The sequence below is a fragment of the Cherax quadricarinatus genome, chromosome 40 (assembly GCF_038502225.1).
Source record: "Cherax quadricarinatus isolate ZL_2023a chromosome 40, ASM3850222v1, whole genome shotgun sequence".
NCBI classification, from domain to species: domain Eukaryota; kingdom Metazoa; phylum Arthropoda; class Malacostraca; order Decapoda; family Parastacidae; genus Cherax; species Cherax quadricarinatus.
Window position 1 is genome coordinate 9,578,469 of NC_091331.1, and position 9,594 is coordinate 9,588,062.

Genomic DNA, 9,594 nt, shown 5'->3' on the forward strand with positions numbered 1-9,594 from the left:
TTGCATCTCAAGGGTTTTCGGGTGCAGCTACTAGGCTTCTTGCTTGTAGTAGAGAGGGTTGAGGTTAATGGATGAGGGACGCTTCCTCGGATCAGACATGAAACAGAAAACACTGCAACATTTTGTTTACTCTGAACACACCGTAAATCTACTAATAATGTACAATTCTAAGGTACATAATTTATAAACCTGTTGTTATATACATTTCCGAGCTACGGTAAATCACATAAACGACTATCAACAGATTTATGGTGTAATTAAAATTGATCTTTACTCTATGTTAAATGTACCGTAAATGTTCACTACGTCTACAGAAAGTTTATAAATAATTCTCCGATGGTCGGCGACGACTGCTAATTGATAGTGAGTTGAAACACCTTTGGAATATCAGATAAAGTTTCGTCAGGCTGATCTAGAATAACTTGTGCAAATTCCTCTATAATTATTGCTAAGACCCATGTGCTTCCTCATGTACGCGAACGACTTAGATTCCAAGATGGCACTGTTAGCAGTGATACACAATCACTAGGAACTCGGAGGCTGACTGCACGTGAGCCTGAACATTCTGCAAGACTAGTCAAGTGGCTGCTAGAGCTCAACTTCCCCCCCCACACAAAATGTTTGTACGAACTAGTGTAAAAAATGAATGATGACAACGAAGTACTTGAGACGCAACACCCAGGGTGTTTACAGTAGCACCTGATCAAGGCTTCACTATTTCATACACTGAACTACCCTAATTGCCTTAACGATCCTGCACAAGAAATTAATACGCATAAATGCAGCCTTCCTAAACCTGAACAAGAAATGTCTCAAAAAGTTATACACCATATATGTAAAAACCAGTCCTCGAGTGGACAGCACCACAGCGGTACCATCATCTAGCCATACACACTCACTAGAAAACGTTGAGTTTCACCTGGAGGCTGAGGGACTAACCTCCTCAAAACTACGTCTTCTAAGGTGATGGACTGATGGCATTGTCTTCACATCTCTACTGCTTCTGCAGACTCACTTTTCTGTACTCGACTAAAGAAGCCTACCGTGCAGGCGAAACGTTTCGGAATCGAGATGCCTAACTGAAGTTATATTGTAGAGAAACAAATTATTAGGAGAGGTTGATATACTGAGCTTGACGGTCTGTGTGACTTATGAACTAATAATTCTGCAGTATGAATTGTTTTAAATGACTTATAGACGATACATTCTGGGAAAACACATTAACGTTGACTAATGTGTCTGAATTGTAGAGCGGACCACGCGAGTTGTGGTGTGGACCACGCGAGTTGTGGTGTGGACCACGCGAGTTGTGGTGTGGACCACGCGAGTTGTGGTGTGGACCACGCGAGTTGTGGTGTGGACCACGCGAGTTCTGGAGTGGACCACGCGAGTTCTGGAGTGGACCACGCGAGTTGTGGTGTGGACCAAGCAAGATGTGGAGTGGACCAAATGAGTAGTGGAGTGGGTCACACGAGTTACAAAGTGGACCACACCAGGTATGGGGCGGACCACACAAGGTGCTTGCTGTACCACACATTACGTGCCTTCTGAAATTAATTTCAGTGAATTATAACTGAAGGAAGGACCTTGACGTCATAGGGATCTTGATCCAAGGAACTGTAGCTACTCTCCTTCTCCTTGGTGCTATGTGACCCTTGCGGGCTTAGCGCTGCCACCGGAATGTATGACGTAGGGGACGTAGGGAAGTGTTGTAAGCTTAGTAGAACTGAGATAGTGCTCAGGAAGCTTGTGACGTCATACAACTATCATGACGCCAGTGACGTCATACAACTATCATGACGCCACAGTGACGTCATACATCATGACGCCACAGTGACGTCATACAACTATCATGACGCGACAGTGACGTCATACAACTATCATGACGCGACAGTGACGTCATACAACTATCATGACGCGACAGTGACGTCATACAACTATCATGACGCCACAGTGACGTCATACAACTATCATGACGCCACAGTGACGTCATACAACTATCATAACGCGACAGTGACGTCATACAACTATCATGACGCCACAGTGACGTCATACAACTATCATGACGCGACAGTGACGTCACACAGCAGTATTGCCATAACTAGTGACAAAAAAACTTATATAATAAACAAATAACATGATAACTGTGAGAATGGTATCTATGTAATAACTGTGATGTCTAGTGAAGAACTGTTGATCTAATTACTTACTTTCTCTACTACCACAATCACTACTACCACTACTACTGTTACTACTACCACTACTACTATTACTACCTTTACTACTACTACTACTATTACTGCTACTATTACTACTTCTACTATTAATACTACTACTACTACTTCTATTACTATTGCTATTAATAATAAGAGGATGAGGAATTTTTGAGGTCAGTGTTGCCAGAGAAATGTTTGTGATGTAAGGTGTATGCGAGGTGTGTTTCCGCTGGAGGTTGGCAACGCTGCTCACTACACGGAACAGTAATGGTGGACACAATGGAAGTTGTTAGTGCTGATTGTGGCTGTCTGGTACGCTCGTGTGCACGCACCCACGCACTCACTCGTGCACCCACGCACTCACTCGTGCACCCACGCACTCACTCATGCACCAACACACTCATGCACCCACGTACGCACTCGTGCACCCACGCACTCGTGCACCCACGCACTCGTGCACCCACGCACTTATGCACCCACGTTCACATACGCACGCACACATTCATTATATACACAATTAGTTGCGTTGGACGAAGAAAAGATTGAAAGAAAGAATATGTAAAGAATGAGATGAAGGAGAGGCGATGTAAGCAGAAGGAAGCGAGGGAGAAACAGTCATAAATGTAGATTTCAATAAGAGTTTCCGGGAAATATTCTGAAGCAGCCATGAAAGTCCTTTCTCTCCTACACCTCACATTATGCAAAGGAGAAGAACGCAAATGAAACAATAATAACTGAATAAAAATCGGTACGAAACTAGTTTAGTTGTAGGTTAGGTTACGTTACATTTAGATTAAATTAGGCTAGGTTAGGTTAGGTAATGCTAGGTTGCGTTAAGTTTAAATTATGTTAAGTTAGGTTAAATTAAGCTAGGTTAGAAAGGCCACTTGGATGGGAAAATTATTTCCCCATGAACGCCCACACAATCAAAACAACGTTTTGATTGAGGGTGGAACTTTGTCCTGTTGAGAGAAATATTGTTGTAATGGAGGCTTGTAATAGTTTACCTGGAGAGAGTTCCGGGGGTCAACGCCCCCGCGGCCCGGTCTGTGACCAAGCCTCATGGTGGATCAGAGCCTGATCAACCAGGCTGTTACTGCTGGCTGCACGCAATCCAACGCACGAGCCACAGCCCGGCTGGTCAGGTACCGACTTTAGGTGCTTGTCCAGTGCCTGCTTGAAGACAGCCAGGAGTCTATTGGTAATCTCCCTTATGTATGCTGGGAGGCAGTTGAACAGTCTCGGGCCCCTGATACTTATTGTATTGTCTCTTAACGTGCTAGTGACACCCCTGCTTTTCATTGGGGGGATGTTGCATCGTTTGCCGAGTCTTTTGCTTTCGTTGTGAGTGATTTTCGTGTGCAAGTTCGGTACTAGTCCCTCTAGATTTTCCAGGTGTATATAATCATGTATCTCTCCCGCCTGCGTTCCAGGGAGTACAGGTTCAGGAACTTCAAGCGCTCCCAGTAATTGAGGTGTTTTATCTCCAATATGCGCGCCGTGAAGGTTCTCTGTACATTTTCTATGTCAGCAATTTCACCTTCCTTGAAAGGTGCTGTTAGTGTGCAGCAATATTCCAGCCTAGATAGAACAAGCGACCTGAAGAGTGTCATCATGGGCTTGGCATCCCTAGTTTTGAAGGTTCTCATTATCCATCCTGTCATTTTTCTAGCAGATGCGATTGATACAATGTGGGTGGTGAGTGTAAACAGCTTAAAAAATAATTCTAATTTGGCTTAACTTAAACTAATTTATATAGTGTTAATGGCCAATAAATAACGTAAATGGTCTTACGTCTGGCAACACGACACACAGGCCTTCACCAAGAGTACGATACTCTTCAAGTCTTTGATACCCTTCACCAAGACTACGAAGACTACGATATTCTTCACCAAGACTACGATACTCTTCACCAAGACTACGATACTCTTCATCAAGACTACGATACTCTTCACCAAGACTACGATACTCTTCACCAAGACTACAATACTCTTCACCAAGTCTACGATATATCGTAACTGATTTGAGTGCATTGTCCAAGCGTGGCTGAATGATAAGGCTTCGGAGAGGCTACGTTACTTTATTTGGGTTCTTGGTACACAGGCAGTGTATTTGCCCCGGTCCGGAGGGCCATGCCCGGGAGTGACGAAGTAACCCTCGTTGACTAAGTGAGGGTGGAACTTTGTCCTGTTGAGAGAAACATCGTTGTAATGGAGGCTTACTCTGTTTCGTCTCATCGCCCACTAGCAGAGAATCCGCTGGTGGGTGGTAAGTGTAAACTGCTAAAAATTTTAATTTAGTTTAACTTAAACTAATTTATATAGTGTTAATGGCCAATAAATAACGTAAATGGCCTTACGTCTGGCAACACGAGACACAGACCTTCAAGACTACGATACTCTTCACCAAGTCTTTGATACCCTTCACCAAGACTATGATGCTCTTCATTAGGAATACGATACTCTTCACCAAGACTACGATACTCTTCACCAAAACTGCGATACCCTTCACCAAGACTACAATATCCTTTACCAAGACTATGATGCTCTTCACCAAGACTACAATACCCTTCACCAAGACTATGATACCCTTCACCAAGACTACAATACTCTTCACCAAGACTACGATACTTTTCACCAACTCTATAGATTTATTACATCCTTGTATTTGTATTGATAAAGCCACTGGATGGCTAAACGCCTACAATAAAGATATCCAGATATTGAACGTGTCTAATTCTTTATCTTGTCAGTATTATATACCATACATGTAGAGTTTGTAGAATGGAACATTTAGGCCAAGTACAGTAGACGCTTCATTGTCGTTTAATTCTGACTGACGCTGTAATCAAAATGGTAGTTGGGGTTGTTAGGGGACGTGAGGGGAGTGGGCGGAAGGACCATAGAAAGGGGGAGAGCGTTGAACTGTGATTTCCTTGGTGGTAGGTGGGGGTGGTTGTGGGTGGGGGTGGTTGTAGGTGGGGTAGGGGTGGTTGTAGGTGGGGTAGGGGTGGTTGTAGGTGAGGTGGGGTGGTTGTAGGTGGGGTGGGAGTGGGTTGTAGGTGTGGTAGTAGTAGGTGTCTAGGTGGTGGCTGGGAGGTGTGGAGGATAGGGGAGAGGGTGGGGAAGTAGGGTGGTGGGGGTGATATATGCCTTACCATGGCAGCCAGACTACCACTATTCCGACCATCTTCATCATGAACGTCAGTATGTCACTGTGACTAAGAACGTCAAATGCGTGACTGTGACACTGGATTAAGAAGGTGACTGTGTATTAACACTAGCTTGCTGGTGGTGGTGTTGCTGGTGGTAGTGGTGGTGGTAGTGGGTGCTGGTGGGTAGTGGGTGCTTGTGGTGCTGGTAGTGGTGGTGCTGATGGTAATGGTGATGGTAGTGATAGTGGTAGTGATGGTAGTGGTGGTGGTAGTAGTGGTGGTAATGGTAATGGTAGTGGTAGTGGTGATATTGTGGTGGTAGTGGTCATATTGTAGTGGCAGTAGTGATAGTAGTGGTGGTAGTGGTGGTATTGTAGTGGTAGTAGTGGTGGTATTGGTGGTATGGTAGTGGTGGTATTGTAGTGATGGTAGTGGTATTATTGTAATGATGGTAGCGGTGTTATTGTAATGATGATAGTGGTGTTATTGTAGTGATGGTAGTGGTGGTGGTAGTGGTAGTAGTGGTGGTATTGGTGGTATTGTAGTGGTGGTAGTGGTGTTATTGTAGTGATAGTGGTATTGTAGTGGTAGTAGTGGTGGTGGTATTGGTGGTATTGTAGTGGTAGTAGTGGTGGTGGTAGTGGTATTAGTAGTGGTATTGTAGTGATAGTAATGGTGGTGGTATTGGTGGTATTGTAGTGGTAGTAGTGGTGGTGGTAGTGGTATTGTAGTGGTAGTAGTGGTAGTGGTAGTAGTGGTAGTGGTAGTAGTGGTAGTAGTGGTATGTAGTGGTAGTGGTAGTAGTGGCAGTGGTAGTGGTAGTAGTGGTGGTGGTAGTGGTGGTAGTGGTGGTAGTGGTAGTAGTGGTGGTGGTAGTGGTAGTAGTGGTAGTGGTAGTAGTGGCAGTAGTGGTAGTGGTAGTAGTGGTGGTGGTAGTGGTGGTAGTGGTAGTAGTGGTGGTGGTAGTAGTGGTAATAGTAGTGGTGGTGGTAGTGGTAGTAGTGGTAATGGTAGTAGTGGTGGTGGTAGTGGTAGTAGTGGTAATGGTAGTAGTGGTGGTGGTAGTGGTAGTAGTGGTAATGGTAGTAGTGGTGGTGGTAGTGGTAGTAGTGGTAGTGGTAGTAGTGATGGCATTAGTGATGGTAGTAATGGTAGTGGTAGTAGTGGTAGTGGTAGTAGTGGTAGTGGTAGTAGTGGTGGTGGTAGTAGTGGTAGTGGTAGTAGTGGTGGTGGTAGTAGTGGTAGTGGTAGTAGTGGTGGTGGTAGTAGTGGTAGTGGTAGTAGTGGTGGTGGTAGTAGTGGTAGTGGTAGTAGTGGTGGTGGTAGTAGTGGTAGTAGTGGTGGTGGTAGTAGTGGTAGTGGTAGTAGTGGTGGTGGTAGTAGTGGTAGTGGTAGTAGTGGTGGTGGTATTGGTGGTATTGTAGTGGTAGTAGTGGTGGTGGTAGTGGTATTGTAGTGGTAGTAGTGGTAGTGGTAGTAGTGGTAGTGGTAGTAGTGGTAGTAGTGGTATGTAGTGGTAGTGGTAGTAGTGGCAGTGGTAATGGTAGTAGTGGTGGTGGTAGTGGTGGTATTGTAGTGGTAGTAGTGGTGGTGGTAGTGGTATTGTAGTGGTAGTGGTAGTGGTAGTAGTGGCAGTGGTAATGGTAGTAGTGGTGGTGGTAGTGGTAGTAGTGGTAGTGGTAGTAGTGGTAGTAGTGGTATGTAGTGGTAGTGGTAGTGGTAGTAGTGGCAGTGGTAATGGTAGTAGTGGTGGTGGTAGTGGTAGTAGTGGTAGTGGTAGTAGTGGTAGTGGTAGTAGTGGTGGTGGTAGTGGTGGTAGTGGTGGTAGTGGTAGTGGTAGTAGTGGTAGTGGTAGTAGTGGTGGTGGTAGTAGTGGTAGTGGTAGTAGTGGTGGTGGTAGTAGTGGTAGTGGTAGTAGTGGTGGTGGTAGTAGTGGTAGTGGTAGTAGTGGTGGTGGTAGTAGTGGTAGTGGTAGTAGTGGTGGTGGTAGTGGTGGTAGTGGTAGTAGTGGTAGTGGTAGTAGTGGTAGTGGTAGTAGTGGTGGTGGTAGTAGTGGTAGTGGTAGTAGTGGTGGTAGTAGTGGTAGTGGTAGTAGTGGTGGTGGTAGTAGTGGTAGTAGTGGTAGTAGTGGTAGTGGTAGTAGTGGTGGTGGTAGTAGTGGTAGTAGTGGTAGTGGTAGTAGTAGTGGTGGTGGTAGTAGTGGTAGTGGTAGTAGTAGTGGTGGTAGTAGTGGTAGTAGTGGTAGTGGTAGTAGTAGTGGTGGTAGTAGTGGTAGTAGTGGTAGTAGTGGTCACTTATGCTGCGCTGTACAATTTTTCAACTCTATTTTGTTTTTATGGTTAACTTTTAATTGGTTATATTTTGCCTACGAACGACAATTTAACCTAAATAAAATATATGGATATTTCTTTTCAAATCGTATGTTCAGTCAGATAATCACGGTCAAAGATTCCTGAACAGTCACCCGCTTGACTGTCTTAGTAACAGTCACATATTGAATTTTGTTAAGAGTATGTATGGGTTCAAATCCACCATCTTAAACAGTCTGAATTCTGACTGTTTACACTCAAAATGGTATTTTTGGACAGATTCGTCATTGGCTTCATTGATTCTTCCCCATATTTTCTTATTCAGCAAATTTCTCGATCTAGTGTTAAATTAGGTTAAGTTATTGTCTGTCAATGTTAACTAACCATTTGTAATATATCGTAACATCAGTAAATGAAATATTACGTAAAAACGATAAAAAAAGTTTGGAAGTGCAGGGAAGGAGGAGCCACCGCGAGCACTACACAATACAGTCAGATAATCACTTTAATTAAGGCTCATAAACACTTACCCGTTTGAGTGTCTTAGCAACCCTGACATACTGACTGTTAGTGAATGGTTTGGTTGTTCTGTCTTGACGAAAAACCTGTTGAACCATTACTATTACTGCTGCCACCACTAGTAACACCACCACACCACTAACACCATCACCATTACCACCACCACTAACACCACCATCACCATTACCACTACCAACACCACCACCACTACCACCACCAGCGTTACCACTACCACCACCGCCACCACCACCACCATCATTACCACCATCATCACCGCCACTACCACCACCACCATTACCACCACCACCATCACTGCCACCACCATCGTCACCACTAGCGTCACCACTACCACCACCACCAGCATCATCACTACCACCACCACTTGCGTCACCACTACCACCAGCATCATCACTACCACCACCATCACTTGCGCCACAGCTACCACCACCACCAGCGTCACCACTGCCATCACCACTTGCGTCACCACTACCACCATCACCACTTGCATCACCACTACCACCACCACCAGCGTTATCACTACCACCATCACCACAACTTACGTCACCACTACCACCAGCAGCACCACTTACGTCACCACTACCACCAACACCACCAACGTCACCACTACCACCAACACCATCAGCGTCATCACTACCACCAACACCACCAACGTCACCACTACCACGAACACCACCAGCGTCACCACTACCACCAACACCACCAACGTCACCACTACCACCAACACCACCAGCGTCACTACTACCACCAACACCACCAACGTCACCACTACCACCAACACCACCAGCGTCACTACTACCACCAACACCACCAACGTCATCACTACCACCAACACCACCAACGTCACTACTACCACCAACACCACCAACGTCATCACTACCACCAACACCACCAACGTCACCACTACCACCAACACCACCAACGTCACTACTACCACCAACACCACCAACGTCATCACTACCACCAACACCACCAGCGTCACTACTACCACCAACACCACCAGCGTCACCAACACCACCAGCGTCACCACTACCACCAACACCACCAACGTCACCACTACCACCAACACCACCAGCGTCACCACTACCACCAACACCACCAGCGTCACTACTACCACCAACACCACCAGCGTCACTACTACCACCAACACCACCAACGTCACTACTACCACCAACACCACCAGCGTCACTACTACCACCAACACCACCAGCGTCACTACTACCACCAACACCACCAACGTCACTACTACCACCAACACCACCAACGTCACCACTACCACCAACACCACCAGCGTCACTACTACCACCAACACCACCAACGTCATCACTACCACCAACACCACCAGCGTCACCACTACCACAAACACCACCAACGTCAT